The sequence below is a fragment of the Eumetopias jubatus genome, unplaced genomic scaffold (assembly GCF_037043125.1).
Source record: "Eumetopias jubatus isolate StellerSeaLion01/CBP00866 unplaced genomic scaffold, mEumJub1_p1.0 scaffold_15, whole genome shotgun sequence".
In the NCBI taxonomy this organism is placed as follows: domain Eukaryota; kingdom Metazoa; phylum Chordata; class Mammalia; order Carnivora; family Otariidae; genus Eumetopias; species Eumetopias jubatus.
In genome coordinates, this window is record NW_028274821.1 from 84,850,855 (window position 1) to 84,867,230 (window position 16,376).

Below are 16,376 nucleotides of genomic sequence, written 5' to 3' on the forward strand. Positions count from 1 at the left end.
GCCATTCAAAAGCAGAGGCCTCGGGAACCTCCGCACTAGTGTGGCGCACTGCGTAAACACCCCCGGCCCCCGTTCTGGCTGAACTGTTGGTGGCCCTGGGCTTCAGGCCCCTGGCTAATGTTCCTGCTCCTTGCCTTTGGCCACCCCCCCACCCCACCTCACCCTCTGTCCAACCACATTCCAAACCTCCATGGTCACCCAGCCACTGAGCAGAAACCGCACCCGAGGAAAAATACCAGCCCCTGTTCCAAGTTCCCCTCCCTCTGTATTCATGTTTATTTTCTCTTATTCCTCCTCAGTGCTGTCATTTGTTTCTGCGGCAGCAGCTGAGAAGGCCCCCGGCAGCTGCCTGCCAGACCCGACTCTACCAGGGTGGGGAGCTGGGCCAGGCCCCGAGGCCCCCTCTCCACCCAGAAGTGCCAGCTTTGGCTACATACCCAGGCCATGGGACCTGTCCTCAGCCCCTCCCAGAGCCCTGGGGCCTGGGGTCCATGTTGTCCTTTCTCTCTGGACCTTTGAACCCACAGCTTAGATGTACTCAGGGATACCTTCAGGTCTGCTGTGAGCAAGACTCCGGACAGGGCTGGGGTGGTGCCAGGATGAAACAGATTCCCGCTTTCTTGTCAGTCCTGACCCGGTCATTTGGTGGAATGACCCAGCAGGTTTTTCGTGGTTTATTTTGTGGGGGGGGGGGGTGCTGGGGGAGGTTGAGATCTGAGCGGTTGGGTCCAGGGGAGGCATTGGACCTTATGGTTGCAGGGAGGTGCTAGAGGGTGGAAGCTGGGAAGGAAGGAGAAGGGGGGGTGTGGACCAGGCTTTTCCAGGCTTCAGAGTTATTGGTGCCAGGACCGCCCTGAGCCAGGGCCTTGGGGCTGAGGATGCACAGGTGGGCCGTCTCTCCTGGTGCTGCTGGTGACCCCCCCTGAGCCTCAGACCCAGGCAGCCCATAGGACATAGACCTTAAAGCCTTCCCCTCATCTGCTTTGGGTAGTATTTTTAGAGCTAGGCAGTTCACCAGTCTAACTCCCTGTTTCACCAAAGGAGAAAGAAGCCCAGAGAGGTTTAGAGAGTCGTTTGGGGCCATGCTGCTGGGGAACAGGACGCTGCTGATCTTCCAGAAGGGCTTTGTCTATTTCCTTTATTTTTCCAGCTCAGAGGCAGCTCTGCCTAGGAAGGCCGTAGACTCCCAAGGACGCAGTCCATCCCAACACCTTTGAGAGTATTTACTGCTGATCGCTACACCACCCCCTGACCCTGCTCCCCTCATCTGTCCCCATGCCAACTCCTGCATATCCGTATGCATACCCAAGAGTGTAAGGAAAAGCATTTTGTGCAGAAGACGTCTCTTTCAGGCATGGTCAGGTGATGTTTTGTTTAAGCTGTAACTCACCCCTGAAATAGAGGGGAATGAGGATAGCCAGCCAAGCAAGGCCTGACTCATAGTGGTGGACACATCCAGCCTCCCCCACCCAACCATCGGCGGGCTCCACCGAACAGTCTCTTCAGGGGGCTGCATTTCCCTTGGCCCTGGGTGTGGGTTTTACAAGACTGTGTCTTTCATGATATCACAGCCTAACCATGTGAGAAGTGTTCAGAGTCCTCTTGCTCAGTAGTCTGAGAAAAAGGAAAGTTAGAAAGGATGGGATTTGGGAAAATGGAAGGACAAGCAAGACTGTTTTTTTTGGGGGGGGGGAATGATGCTGGCTGCAGCCTCCAAACTTTCACTAAGCCCCTTCTGTTTTCAGGCCTTAGTGTGTGGGGTTTTGTGGTAGATAGAGTTATTTTCCTCACTTTACAGATAGTCGAACTGGAGCCCAGACATGGGTCACTCGTCATGAAAGCAGTTAAGTGGGGAGCCAGGTCTCAAAATCAGGTCATCTAAGCATCACCACTGACTGAGCATCAAGTGGGCCAAGCATACCTGGTGCATATTCTTGCTTCGTCACAACAGGGAAGGTCTGTACTTGGAATGTGTCCATTTTATAGATGAAGAAACTGAGGTGAAGGGACTTACCCAAGGTCACACAGTGGCTTAGTCTGTGGCAGATCGGGGTTTCAGTGCTAGTCAGTTCATGCTGTTTGCCAACTGCATGGCATTCCAGGGGCAGCTCCAGAAGTGTGACCAGGCCACAAACTGCATCCAGAAAGGACACTCAAGAAGGAAGTTGGGGTCAGTCTGTAAAGAGCCTTGAATGCCAAGCCAAAGACTGCCTCCAATCACATTTGGAACAAAGTCAAGTATAAATTAACAGAGAAAAGAAGACAATTAGAATTGATTCCATTGCTGATGGGAGGCAGGGATGGGTTTTTGTCATGGACTTTATTGCATTTGGCCACAGGTACTTCGAATAAGAAAGGACCTGGACTGGGGAGGACCAGCATTTCTTACTGACCTTGGATGTGAAGGCAAAGGAAGCTGTCTCTGGCGTTCTGAACACATGAAGGGGCTTTGGCTGCTGCCTTGGATTCCCCCTAGAGATTTCTAGGCCTTGACATTTAATTTGCTCTGTCTGCGGAGGAGAGAAGGGGGCCTCTGCCTTGGGGCAGCCCAAAAAGTGAGGTTGGGGTTTTCCTGGGAATCATTTGAGTGTTCTGAAAGCCTCTGTGTTCCAAAGCATCATATTCTCCTTGACAGCACTGGAAACCACTCTGGTGACAGGAGAACACAGCACCAGATGGTTGTCAGGGAGCCTGGGTAGGAGTTAGGGAGGCCTGTTGGGATCTGGCTCAGCCTCTTCCATGCTGCGTGCTCGGGCAGGGTAGGGACTGACAGAGGGGACAGCTGTCAACTCCCTTTTACGGCTGAAGACCCACAGCTTAGGGAAGACTAAGGGCAGCTGAGGACCCAAGCAGCACCCTCCTAGAGCTAGAAGGCACCTGGACACACATTCTCACGGATGCACCCAGGAACCCCCAAGGTTGGCATTGCTTTCCCCCCTGACAGGTGATGAACCTCAAGTTCAGGGAAGTTAAGCAACCTGCTCAGGGTCCTGAATCTAGCAAGTAGTAGGAGTCAAGATTTGAACCAGGTCTGTGTCTATACCAAAGCCCCAAACTCACTGTTATTAGAAATCTTGTGACAGTCGTGTTTTCTCTTTCGCTTTGGCCGCTGGGAACCTCAAAAGTCAAATTTGAGATTACTTTTAACAATTGTACTGAGTCACCAACTGGACTCTGACTTCATTCTAGCTTTCTGCTTTAACCTTTACCCAGATCTGTTTATTTTTACTCGATTGTATTTTATCTATGTTTGTAAGTTGCCACAATACTTTTTTTTGCAACAAGGTGGCATATACCTAAATAAATACATGATCAAATTTCCATTTGAAAGTCTTGAATAAGTGCTGTGGTCTGCTTCCTTATCATAACACAAACATTGAATTTCCTGGGAAAAGGAGTGTTGTGGCACCGAGGAGGTGGGCCTTGAGCATCTTAGTCCCACATTTCCCAAACTTGTCACTCCTGTACAGACCTTCTTCATGACTTTTGCCGTTCCCCTGGACCATCTTCAGTATGGTTTACTATTTCTCTTTCAGATGATTTCATTCTTTTTACTAAAATAATTTTATTTCAAAGGGAAGCTTAATAAGCTGTTAGCAAAAACAAAAACAATTTTTTAAAGGAGGAATATTACAATAGTAAAAAAAAAGTCAGTGACCACCACGCGAGGTGGCTGGGATGGGACACTGAAAACAAGCAGCACTATTGCTTTCTGGTGGTTACTGTGCCTGTGATCCCTGGCCCAGTTGTTCTTCGTGTAAAAAGCCAGATTAGCAAATGTCAGGGGGTATAAAGGACAAACCAACACCAAGTGGACATTGACCTTGATGTAATCAGAGGGATGGGACTAGAGAGAATAGCTTCTCCATGTGATTCAAGGGCCTTCCACCTGGTGGCTTAAGTACCTCTAAAGAGCTCTCAAGCCACCGACGCTGACATGGATTTAGACCAACTTCCCCAAACACAAACGCACACACATTCAGCTAGGCCTTCCCTCCCCAGCCTTGGCAGAGCTGGGCCCTGTTCTTGCCCCTGGCAAGAACAAGGGTCCCACTTCCCCCAGGACAGACAGCCAGAAGCACAGTGCTAGCAGGGGCTGATGGGCCCTGTCCCTCTCACCATGCAGACCCTGCTGGGGCTGATGCAAGCAGACCAAACATGGCTGGGCTTTGGGTAATCTGCGTCGCGGCCTCTCCACTCAGGCCCTTGGCCAGCCCTAGCCCTGCCCCATCTTCTCCGACCTCTCCATCAGCCGTTCCATCTGGCTGCTACCCTGGTACCTGCACCTGTGCATGGCTGCCTCCCTCTGGCCATTCGCATCTCAGCTGAAATGTCACCTGCCCAGGGAAGCGATCCCTCAAGGCTGGGTCTGAAGCTGGCCCCAGTCACACTGAGTAAGGGACAGGCGAGGCTAGGTAGGGAGACACAGGTAGGGGGGCACGTGACCAGGGTCACAGAAATCCCAGATAGAGAAATGTTATAGACGAGATATTAACCAGAAAGAAGGGAACATAACAAATCCATTTTGTTTATCCATTTTGTTTGTTCTAAATAAGAGGAGATAGTTTCATAATATTTACAAATCCCCTTGTCTTAAATGTTATGGACAAGATACTTACCAAGGTCCCTGGTCAGTTTTCTATAAAAGACTGACCATAAAAGCCCTCAGTGGCAACCCATTCGGGACCCCTCTCACTCTAGAGAGCTCCTTTTCTTTCCTTTCTGTTCTCACCTTCCCTTAATAAACTTTCACTTCACTTTGCCCTTCTGTCCCCGAGATTGACTCTTGGACTCCGTGAGACAAGAACCTGCAACAACATGCTCTTTTGTCTCTTCACTGGTGGGCACTTAATTCGTGTACTTGCCTGGGTTTTGTCTCCCCTCACTGGGATCAGAGCCCCATGAAAGCAGAGCTGTTCTCCACCATGTCACCAGCACCCAGGAGCACCCCCCCCCAACAAATGGCTGCAAATGACCAGGCAATCTGTGTCAGAACTTTGAGCAAGTTCATACAGGGTCTGCTGAGCAAGCCATCCTTGGCTCCAAATATGTGACCACTGGATGGGCCACACTTCTTTCATTAATTTGTGCAGCGTTAAGTCAGGTTCCACACAGAAATCTCTGGACTGCAGTCCCAGATCATTAAGGCTGGAAAGCAGACAGGATATTCCCAGGGACTCCCTCCACCCTGCAGTTGGATGAAAACGGGGAAGCCTGGGGCGCCTGGGTGGCTCAGTCGGTGAAGCGTCTGCCTGCGGCTCAGGTCATGATCCCAGGGTCCTGGGATCCAGCCCCGCATCACAGGGAGCCTGCATCTCCCTCGGCCTGCTGCTCCCCCTGCCTGTGCTCAAGCTCTCTCTCTCTCTCTGACAAATAAATAAAATCTTTAAAAAAAACGAGAAAACCCATCTTCGGGGGAAAATACTGCCTAAACACTGCTCTGCTCTGCAGCCAGTCACTTAAACGGCAAAGAAAGCTGTGGCAGCCTGGTGCCGGACGCGATAGGCACTTGGCTCTGGGTCCCGATTCAGCGTTCAAGGCAGCGCAGTGACCAACAGAGGCCAGAGGCTGTAGAGGTCAGTGGGCTGAGGGGGCTGGACTGACTGATCTCTGACCCTTACCAACGTGGTTGACAGCACCCTGTGCCACGGGGAGCAGCGGTAAGGCTAGTGCAATTCTGTAAGCCCTAAGCGTGATGCCCAATACACGTGGGCTTCAGGAAGTGGCAGCCACCATTGCCCGTGTGACCAGTTAATGCCCTGCTCCAAGGGACAGCCAGCTCCCCATGTCCTGCACTGCGGGCTCTCCACCATGACTGACACCTGTGTGCTGGCCTCAGGGGCACCGAGCTGCCCTTGAGAGCTTGCTGGGAGGCGGGGAGTCCCACACAACAACACCCACTTGGTGCGCTTGGTGCTCCACCAGCGGAGATCCCAGAGGGGCTCCACGTGCCTTGCTAAGGAGTGTGGGCTTCTCCCAGAGCCATGGAGGGACCAGGACCTCCCAACCTACCTCCACGTCGAAGCAGAGCCTCCCCTGGTCACCCTAATGATGTCGTCCTCAAAGGGGACCTCTCTCTCTGCCCTTTCAACTTTCTTCCCTGGTTTCAAGCCCTAAAATCCCCCCCTTGGCTGGTATGGAAAGGAAGAAATAAAAATAACTAACTGTCCCTGGGCACTAACCGTCTGAGTGTGTGCTCTGTGCCGGGGGGGGGGTGGTGCTCCGTCTTTCTAGCATGTCCTTGGATCTTTCCAGTTACCCCACGTGATAAGTACTATCGCTGTCCATGTTTCACAAATGAGGAAACTGAGCCGCCCACCGCCGCCTCATGTGTTCAAGGTCACACAGCTGGTGGTGGCTGAGCTTTGCGGAGTCACTCTCTCAAAATGCGTACAAATCTCAGCTCGTTCCAGAGCCACTGGGGAGTGTTAAAGGGCAATGCCCAGGTACCCCACGTGCCAACATACCATAGTCTCTGGTGGAGGACTGAGATTCAGTGTTTTAAAAGCTCCCCAGCGGATTGTGCTGTGCGTTCAGGGTTGAGGCCCTCTGCTCCTCCCCCTCCCGCCACTCAGACAGAGCACCTTGAGCACAATGGGGTGGATCTGTCAGATGCCAGGTTGCACCCAGATTAGCATCCTCTGCCCTGGCTGCCGCAGGAGAGGGAAGAGAGAGAGCAGGCCTCGGCCTGGCGTGTCAGCCATTTCTCCCCCATGGGGCGGCTGCAGCTGGGGGTGGGGTTCCTAGGGCACAGAGCACAAAGGCTCCCTCTGCCCCCAGGCAGTGCCCAGACGCTGCCCCGCCTACCCAGCCCAGTCTGAACTCTGCCCACATCTGGGGCCAGCCCCTCGACCCCCCACATTCCAGCAGGGACCCCATGAGGCAGGAACAGACAGGGCTTTCAGGATGCGTGCCTGCCAGGGAGGATGAATTATTAACGAGAATTATCTGCCATGAGCACTGGGTGGCATTTCACGTGCCAAAGGTTGGCTGGCCCCGCCCTGGCCCTGGCTGCTTGGCTCCAGGGCCCTCATTCCAACTGTGCAAGGACAGAAACTTTATTCTCTTCCACAGCCAGAGGCCTCCGCCCCTCACCATCTGTGCAGCCCCCCTTGGCGATCCCCTCCACCCCCACCCAGGGGCCAGAGCTTTCCTTCTCCAAGCTCAGCGCAGAGCGGATTACATAAGGGTGATCCGAAAGTCAAGTTTCCCAGGTCTTTTTAAGCCAAGGATTTTATTGACAAGCAAAGTCGTTGCTGCCAAGATGTTGCCAAGATGCCAAAGTCATCGTTGTCCCAACCTGTTCTGGCTTTTTGGCATCGGGCCCTGACAGACGCAAACAGCTGCTGCAGCCGGACAAGCTTCTTGCGGAAGGAGCCAGGGCTTTTGGAGCCAGACAGCCCTCGGTGTGAATTCCAGCTCTGCCACCTACCACCCATGGAACTTGAGGGCTCTCCTGGAAGTTTCTTACCTCAGTTTCCTCATCTGTAAAATGGGGATGACAACCTTGAACTTCCAGGAATGTTGTGAGGTTGAAATGAGATAGTGGATGTGAAAAAGGTCTAAGTGGGAGTATGGAGGGCATACAGCAGGGTGAGGCACAATTTCGGTCAGGGACCTCAAAGACTGACTTAGGGCATCATCTTGGTCCTACTCCCAGAACCTAAGTTGTGGCAGACCCAAAGTGGCATTTGTCAGCAAATGTAAGCATATTCTCAAAATGATGACTTTTCCTTGCCTTATATAACAGAGCCCAGAGGGCACATTTCTTTCATCCAGTGTGCCTACTCGGATTGATTGGTGCTGTCTATGGAAGCCGCCCGCCCAGGCCCAGGGTAAGGGAGAACACTGAGAGATTAGTAATGTCTGCCATGAGAGTAAAAAATCAGGGTGGTGTTATATATGCTACATTTTACCATTCCTATCATAGAGCGAGGTCTGAAAACACTTCTCGCTCTAGTTTTTGTCTAGATGTGTGTGGCGGCCTCCACACTGATCTTTCTGCTTCTTGTCTCTTCCCACCCTCCGATCCTCAACTTAGCTGCTAGAGGGAATTTTTTAAAATGAAAATCAGATCATTTCATTCCATTACCTCTCACTGTCCCATGGCTCCTCCTCTTGTTCTGAGGATCAAGCCACACTCCCAGGCCCCCACTGGCCTTCCCAGTCTCATCCATGGCCAGTCATTTCCAAATACCCCCTCCTAGAGTCCCATCGATCTGAGCATCTTCAAGAGTGGACTTGTGAGGATTCAAGGCAGCTTGGAAAGTCAGACTGAAAACCCTGTATCCAGACTCACAAGACCCACTCAAGATCAGAGGGGCAGCCAGAGACCCCTCGGCATTTACCACCAGTGAGTATAACAAACCGGAGGGGGCTGATAAACTTCCAAGGACCCCTGCGGTGCCGTTTACCAAGGCTGTCGTCCTGCTCACCCTGAACCACACTGATGAGATTAGTCCTGAGTTGGCCCTACAGAGGGGAATGTACTCTGCTCTCTCTCCTGATTGCCCATTCCAAGACAATTCCCTCATCAGCAAGACACAGGATGGAGGCTTTCAGGCACTGCTGTATCCAAAGCTTTCCTGCCCAGGGTCCAGACATGCATAAGGGTTCCTGCCCCACGAGAGCCAGTGGGGTCCCTCTCCATACCCCCTCGGCCCTAACTCTCACTATTCCCCTGAAGGCAATCAGATAATTCAATCTTTCAATTTCACAAACTTCACCCTGAGCTCCTGCTCAGGGCAGGCTCAGGGATAAGCACTGGGGATTCGGAGGATGCACAATTGTTCAGTGGATATTGTCCACCTGGCTGGAAGGGTTGATAAGCACAACCTGGATGGCATGGCTGGGGAATGAGGACCTCATAAACAAATCTCAGTGTGCTTCCGAGATTGGGATGTTTACTGAAATCGTTAAGCCGGAGTTGAGGCTTGCTGAAGAGGCATGAATGAGTGTGTTGAGGGAAAATACCTTCCTTAAAGAATCCAAACAGGCTTTTTTCCTTCCTTCCTTCCTTCCTTCCTTCCTTCCTTCCTTCCTTCCTTCCTTCCTTCCTTCCTTCCTTCCTTCCTTCCTTCTTTCTTTCTTTCTTTCTTTCTTTCTTTCTTTCTTTCTTTCTTTCTTTCTTTCTTTCTTTCTTTCTTTCTTTCTTTTTCTTTCTTTCTTTCTTTCTTTCTTTCTTTCTTTCTTTTTCTTTTTCTTTCTTTCTTTCTTTCTTTCCTTTCTTTTTCTTTCTTTCTTTCTTTTTCTTTCTTTCTTTTTCTTTCTTTCTCTCTCTCTCTCTCTCTCTCTCTCTCTCTCTCTCTCTTTTCTTCTTCTTTCTGTCTTTCTGTCTTCTTTTTCTATTTAACTTTTTACTTTGAAATAATGTCAAGGTTCGGGCGCCTGGGTGGCTCAGATGGTTAAGTGTCTGCCTTCGGCTCAGGTCATGATCCCAGGGTCCTGGGATCAAGTCCCGCGTCGGGCTCCCTGCTCCTTGGGAGCCTGCTTCTCCCTCTGCTTCTCTCTCTCCCTCTCTCTCTCCCTCTGTCTCTTATGAATAAATAAATAAAATCTTAAAAAAAAAAGAAATAATGTCAAGGTTCCAAGTTATAAGAGTAGCACAAAGGATTCCCATATACCCTTCCCCCAGATTCGCTTATTCATGTTTGTGACATTTGTTTTATCATTCTCTCCTCTGGGTCTATTTTTTTTTCTGAACCATTTGAGGGTAAGTTGCAGATATGATGCCCCTTTAGCCCTAAATACTTCAGTGTATATTTCCTGAGAACATAGATACGCATGTAACCACAGGACAATTAGCAAAATCAGGACATTTAGCATGGACGTAACATTCTATCTAATCTACAGCTCTTATGCAAATTTGGCTAACCTTCCCAATGATGCCCTTCAGGGCAATTTTTCTCCCGGTTCAGAATCCAATCTGGAATTATATGTCACAGCTAATTATCATGTCTCCATAGTCTCCCCCAACTTGGGAACAGTCCCTCATCCTTTTTGTCTTTCATGACATTGCCGTTTTTGAGGAGTACAGGTCATTTATTCTGTAGGGTATTCCTCAATCTTCATTTGTCAGATATTTCTTCATGATTAGATCAGGCTGTGCATTTTGGACAGGGCAGAAACGATTATTGTCTTTTTCAGTGCATCCTATTAAGAAGCACTTGTTGGGTGCCTGGCTGTCTCAGTTGGTAGAGCACGCAACTCTTGATCTTGGGGTTGTGGGTTTGAGCCCCACGTTGGGTGTAGAGATTACTTTAAAAAAATAAAATCTTAAAAAAAAAAAAAAGAAGTACCTGATGTCAAATTGTCCCATTACTGGTGATGGTTATTTTGGTCACTTGGTTAAGGTGTGTCTACCAGGGCGCCTGGGTGGCTCAGTTGGTTAAGCAACTGCCTTCGGCTCAGGTCATGATCCCAGAGTCCCAGGATCAAGTCCCGCATCGGGCTCCCTGCTCAGCAGGGAGTCTGCTTCTCCCTCTGACCCTCCCCCCTCTCATGCTCTCTCTCTCTCATTCTCTCTCAAATAAATAAATAAAATCTTTAAAAAAAAAGGTGTGTCTACCACTTTTATCTACTGTACAATTACTATTTTCTCTTTGTAATTCACAAATAATTTTTAGCGGGGTACTTTGAGACTATACGGATATTTTATTCCTTTTTTTAAAAGATTTTATTTGTTTATTTTGAGAGAGAGAGTGAGCAAGAGAGAGATAGAGCACATGAGCAGGGGCAGAGGGAGAGGGAGAAGCATATTCCCCTGCTAAGCACGGAGTCCGATGCAGGACTCGATCCCAGGACACTGGAATCATGACCTGAGCCAAAGGCAGACACTTAACCAACTGAGCCACCCAGGCGCCCCAGATATTTTATTCCTCATCAAACTTTCACCCTCTATGTTTAGATCTTGACAATTCTTATCTATATTAATTATTACTCTGATGACTACAAAATTGTGACTTAAAATTTCTGTTGTTATTAGCATTCTACTGTAAAGAAGAGCTTACAGTAGATGTACATATATGCTTGTATGGATGTTGGGCCATGAATTCTTATCTTATTCAATGGGTTATAATTCATTACTATCATTATTTACTTGATAACCAAACTGTTACAGATTTCTCTGGAATGAAAACTCATTCAAGCTAGCTACTATGGAGTTTTGCAGGATCTCTCTTATTCATTGAGTCCTTGCTTACTTTCAAGTGCAAAAGGGTGCTCCAGGCTCATCTTATACTCTTTCTTGCCTGGCCCAGATATCAGTCCTTTCTCCACAGAGCTCTGGTTCCTTTGGTAGAGGATGATATTTAGAAGCTAGGAGCTAGAGGTACCTGGGTGGCTCATTTGGTTAAGCAGCTGCCTTCAGCTCAGGTCATGATCCTGGAGTCCCAGGACCGAGTCCTGCATGGGGCTCCCTGCTCAGCAGGGAGTCTGCTTCTCCCTGTCATGCTCTCTCTCTCAAATTAAAAAAAAAAAAAATCTTAAAAAAAAGAAGCTAGGAGCTAGGCACTGGGTGGGCTTATTGTTTCTAGGTCCTCTCAGTGGACAGAACTAGGAAATATATGCATACCTAAATATAAATCCAGGAGTTCATCCTGCTACCTCCTAGTCCAGGCCAGTACCACAACATTCTTCCTGCCCCATGGCATATTTGTGTGTCCCTTCTATATCAGTGAGAAACCTGGCTCTCTATATCCTCAATGTATTTCATCTTTTACTCTATCATCCAGTACACGGAGAATAGTTTTAGAATTGCTAATCCATGCCACTATGAAAAACAAGCCTGTTAGGTAGAGTTTTCAATATTTGTTTGCAATTTTTTAATCTTTTTTTTTTTTTTAAGTAAACTCTACACCCAATGTGGGGCTTGAACTCATGACCTGAGATCAAGAGTTCCATGCTTTACTGACTGAGCCAGCCAGGTGCCCCTTTAATCTTTTTGGTTTTTTTCTTCACAGATTTGCATGTCATCCTTGCTCAGAGGCCACGCTCATGTTCTCTGTATTGTTCCAATTTTAGTATATGTGCTGTCAAAGCAAGGACACAATTCTTTTTATCTTCAGACTAGGAGTATACATCAAAGTTCTGTATTCAAAAGTTACCTGGATTGGTTCTTTTTTTCCTTCCAATGTGGTTTGTTATTCATTTGAAATATAATTCAATAATTTATAAATACAGAGTTATTTCATTGGAGATTATTTCCTTCCAAGGCTTGTTTTAGTTCCCTTATCAATAACACATAACTAAACTTTCTTTTTCTGCTTTTTCACTTATCTTCTTGCTGTTTTTGTTTTAATAAATGAAATTAACCCATTTACATGTATAGTGAAAGCTAATATGTCTCGTCTTTTTCTTGATATTTTGTTTGTGGTTTTCATTTGTTTACCTCTTTAATATGTCTTTTTTTTTTTTTTTAAGGAAGCTCCATGCCCAACGTGGGGCTCAAACTCACAACTCTGAAATCAAGAGTCAGAAGCTCTACCGACTGGACCAGCCAGCTAGCTCCCCTACCCCTGACCTCTTAATATGAATGGGAGAGAATTAGCAGCCCCTTTCATCTGCCAGTGCCCAGCATTTGGGCTGGAACATAGTAATGCTCAGCAAACGTTTGTGGAATGTTGACTAAAAGCTCAACAAGTAGCTTTTCCTTGTACCTGGACAGATAGACACAGAGTCTTTGACCTTATTGTGATATAGCGATGACTATCACAGTAGTTGCCATCAAGCTGAATAATGATGTGGAAAGTCTTAGCAGAGGGCTGTTGTAATCACTGAATAAACTACACTTGTTATTTTTGAACACTGACTAAGAACCAAGCATGGAGCTATATTATCTTATTTGATCCTCACAATAATCCTATTTTACAGATGAGGAAACAGGGTTTAGAGAAGTAATTTGTCTTCACAACTAGGAAGCAGTAGAGTTGGGATCTGAATCCAGACCTGACGTCAAAATCTACCTTTTACCCACCACATGTCCCTGCATCTACATATTCAGTGACAAACACATACACAAGTAATCCCAGGAATTCTGAAGCTGTTGCTTACAAGGTCACAGTTTCCTCAGCTGGATGCAACTGCCAGCCAGTTCCCCGGAAACCCGTGGCCAGAATGGAGACTAATCCCATGTGGCCCATGAAGGGATAAGGAAACGTTCCTTTGATGGCTTAGAAATGTTCCACCATACAATGTCCTCCCCATCAAAGTTAACTCAACATTATTTTTTTTTAAGATTTTATTTATTTACTTGAGAGAGAGAATGAGAGAGAGAGAGCATGAGAGGGGGGAGGGTCAGAGGGAGAAGCAGACGCCCTGCTGAACAGGTAGCCCAATGTGGGACTCGATCCCGGGACTCCAGGATCATGACCTGAGCAGAAGGCAGTCGCTTAGCCAACTGAGCCACCCAGTTAACTCAAAGTTAACTCGAATTTGTAAGGTTTAGCCAAAGTATGAGGAAATGAACATTCTTCGGTTCTGCTGGTGTGAGTGTAAATAATGACAGGCAACATTGATAAGAGCTTATTCCAGTCCAGGCCCTTTACACCAGGATTTCTCAACCTCAACACTATTGACATTTGGGACTGGATCATTTTTTGTTGGTGGAGGGGCGCTGTCCTGTGCATTGTAGGATGTTTAGCAGCCCCTCTAGACTCTCCCCATCAGTGCTACCACACTCCAGTTGTGACAACCAAAAATGTCTCCAGACATTGCCGAATGTCCACTGAGGGGTAAAGTCATCCCCAGTTGAGAACCACCGCTTACATGTATCACACTAATGTAATTCTCAAAATAATCCTGTGAAATTGGTATCTTCATTATCCCCATTCTATAGATAAGGAAGCTGAGGCACAGACAGGTTAAGGTCCTACCTTTAAGGAGCAGTAGAAAATGGATTAAAACCCAGGCAGTTAGAGTCCAGAAGCCACAATGTTTCACTGTAGTGGACAGTTTTTCTGATCTGACCTTTCCCTAGAAAAATTTGGGAGAATATAAAAAGAAATAAACAGGGCGCCTGGGTGGCTCAGTCGGTTAAGCGACTGCCTTCGGCTCAGGTCATGATCCTGGAGTCCTGGGATCTAGTCCCATATCAGGCTCCCTGCTCAGCGGGGAGTCTGCTTCTCCCTCTGATCCTCCCCCCTCTCATGTGCTCTCTCTCTCAAATAAATAAATAAAATCTAAAAAAAAAAAAGAAAGAAAGAAGCATGCATGCCATTTGGCCCACAGTCCTATGTCCAGAACTTTAAGGAAATGTACACACAGCATGCTCATCTCATCGTTTCCTCTCACAAAAAGCTGGAAGGGCAGTAAAGACCCATCCAGAGGGGGTCATTCTTTTCTTTCCTGTGGGCCTGCATGCTTAAGCACTGAACTCAAACCAAAATTATTATTATCTTTAAAAGATTTTATTTTATTTTGGGGGGGCAAAGGGAGAGGGAGAGAGTGAGAGGCAGACTCTCTGCTGAGCTCGGAGCCCAATGTGGGGCTTGATCCCAAGACTCTGAGATCACGACTTGAGCCCAAACCAAGAGTTGGATGCTTAGCTGACTGAGCCACCCAGACACCCCAAATTATTTTTTAACCTCATAAGTTACTCTACAGACATTGAAAAGGGTTATACTGACACAGATAAATGTCCTCAATATTTTATGAATAATAATTTAAGAAAAGAGTAGAAAACCCCATGTAGACTATGGTTTTGTTTCTAGAAAATTTCTATGTACATATAGCCGGGGGAAAAGTACTATTTGTAACTAGAGGTGATTGCAGTAGCTCTTGCACTTGTTGAGAATATTACCTGATGGGATGCTTGGTGTGAGAGGAGAGCCAGTCACAAAAGGCCACATATTGTATGATTCCATTTATGTGAAATGTCAGAATGGGCAGATCCATAGTGACAGGAAGATTAGCAGTTGCCAGGGGCTGGGGGAGTGGGAACTGGGGAGTGACTGCTGATGGGTATGAGGATTTTTTATGGGGAGATGAAAATGTTCTGGGATAAAATAGTGATGATGGTTACACAACCTTGTGAATATACTAAAACTCACTGAATTCAGTATACTTCTACAGGTTGAATTTTATAGTATCTGAATAATGTTTCAGTAAAGCAAATTCTGACAGAAATACAAGGAGAAATTGACAAATCCCTTTTAAAGCAATGATTAGGAAGCCATTGACATGATAGAGTCTGGCTGCCCAGGAGCCCTTGAGACCCCTGGAGGGGCATTTCCCACAGTGCATAGAAAGAGGAGCTAAAGTTAATTGATTATCAAAGAGTACCTGGACAAGATGAGGACAGTCAGGGCTGAACAGGGCTTCCATGCCCACCTATGGGTACTCACTTCTACCATATCTCCTGGCACTCTCCCATCGCTCTCTATGTTCAAGCTCCAAGAGCCTCTTGGATTAGAGGTTATTCCCTTTAACGGGCTTTAGTGGAGCCAAAGGACAGTTTGGGGGATGATGGTCATAATCTCCACCAGCCCCCACTCCTAGCCCTAGTAAGCCCACAGTCCAGGTAAAAACAATGTGCAATTACTGCAGGACAAACCCCTCAGCCCCCACCTCCAACTTAGACCGACTTCCCCAAAACCCAATTCAAAATCACATAAACAACAAGGAGCTTTGTTTTCCTTGCATAACAAGTCCCAGGTAGGGCAGTACAGAATTGTTTATCCAAAGGCTAGAGGACATCATTGAGGACCCAGATTCTTGTTTTTTTTTTTTTTTGGCTCAACCGCCATCAGATGTTAGTCTCATCCTCAGGGGTGCAAGATGGCTGCAGCAGTTCCATATATCACATCCTCACCATCAGTGTTCAGAGGCAGAAAAGAGTTTGGCTGGTCCTTCCCAGAAGCCCTCGTACAGACCGTTTTCCCCTCCTCAGAGTCAGAGCTGGACCACGTGCCCTCCCCCGCCCCCAACCACTGGCAAAGGGATGAGGTCCACGGTGATCTGCTTAGACTCATTAGGATTTACCTGAGTAAAGTAGTAAGTTAATGGCTGGAGGGGTAGACACCAGAACAAAATCTGGTTTCTATAGCGATGGAAGAAGGGGAACTGGACGCTAGCCGTGGTGGCCACATTGGAATTTTTCCTCCAGGGGCTTGCCCTCTACAACATGCTCTTTCCCGATCTCTCCAGGTTAATATCTCCTCTATACTCACATCAACCTGTCACCTCCTCCAGGAAGCCCTCCCTGTCCTCACTGGCTAGGTCAAAGAACCAGCACCTTCTTCACAGCTTTGGCCACAGTTGCAACTAAATAACCACATATGTCATTCTTTGATGAAAGTCCATCCCCCAGAGGCAGATCTACCCTTTATCCTCAGGACCCAGTCAAAGTCGGCCACATAGTAGGTACTCGATAAACAGTT

The 16,376-nt window shown here is 47.7% G+C and overlaps 1 non-coding gene across 1 annotated transcript; it reads right to left on the bottom strand.

Moving 5' to 3' along the window:
• Nucleotides 1-11,938: 11,938 nt before the first annotated feature.
• LOC114212942 (U6 spliceosomal RNA) lies at nucleotides 11,939-12,045 on the bottom strand. Its single transcript, XR_003610079.2, has one exon. It is a non-coding gene; the product is annotated as a U6 spliceosomal RNA (small nuclear RNA).
• Between the last annotated feature and the right edge of the window lie 4,331 nt (nucleotides 12,046-16,376).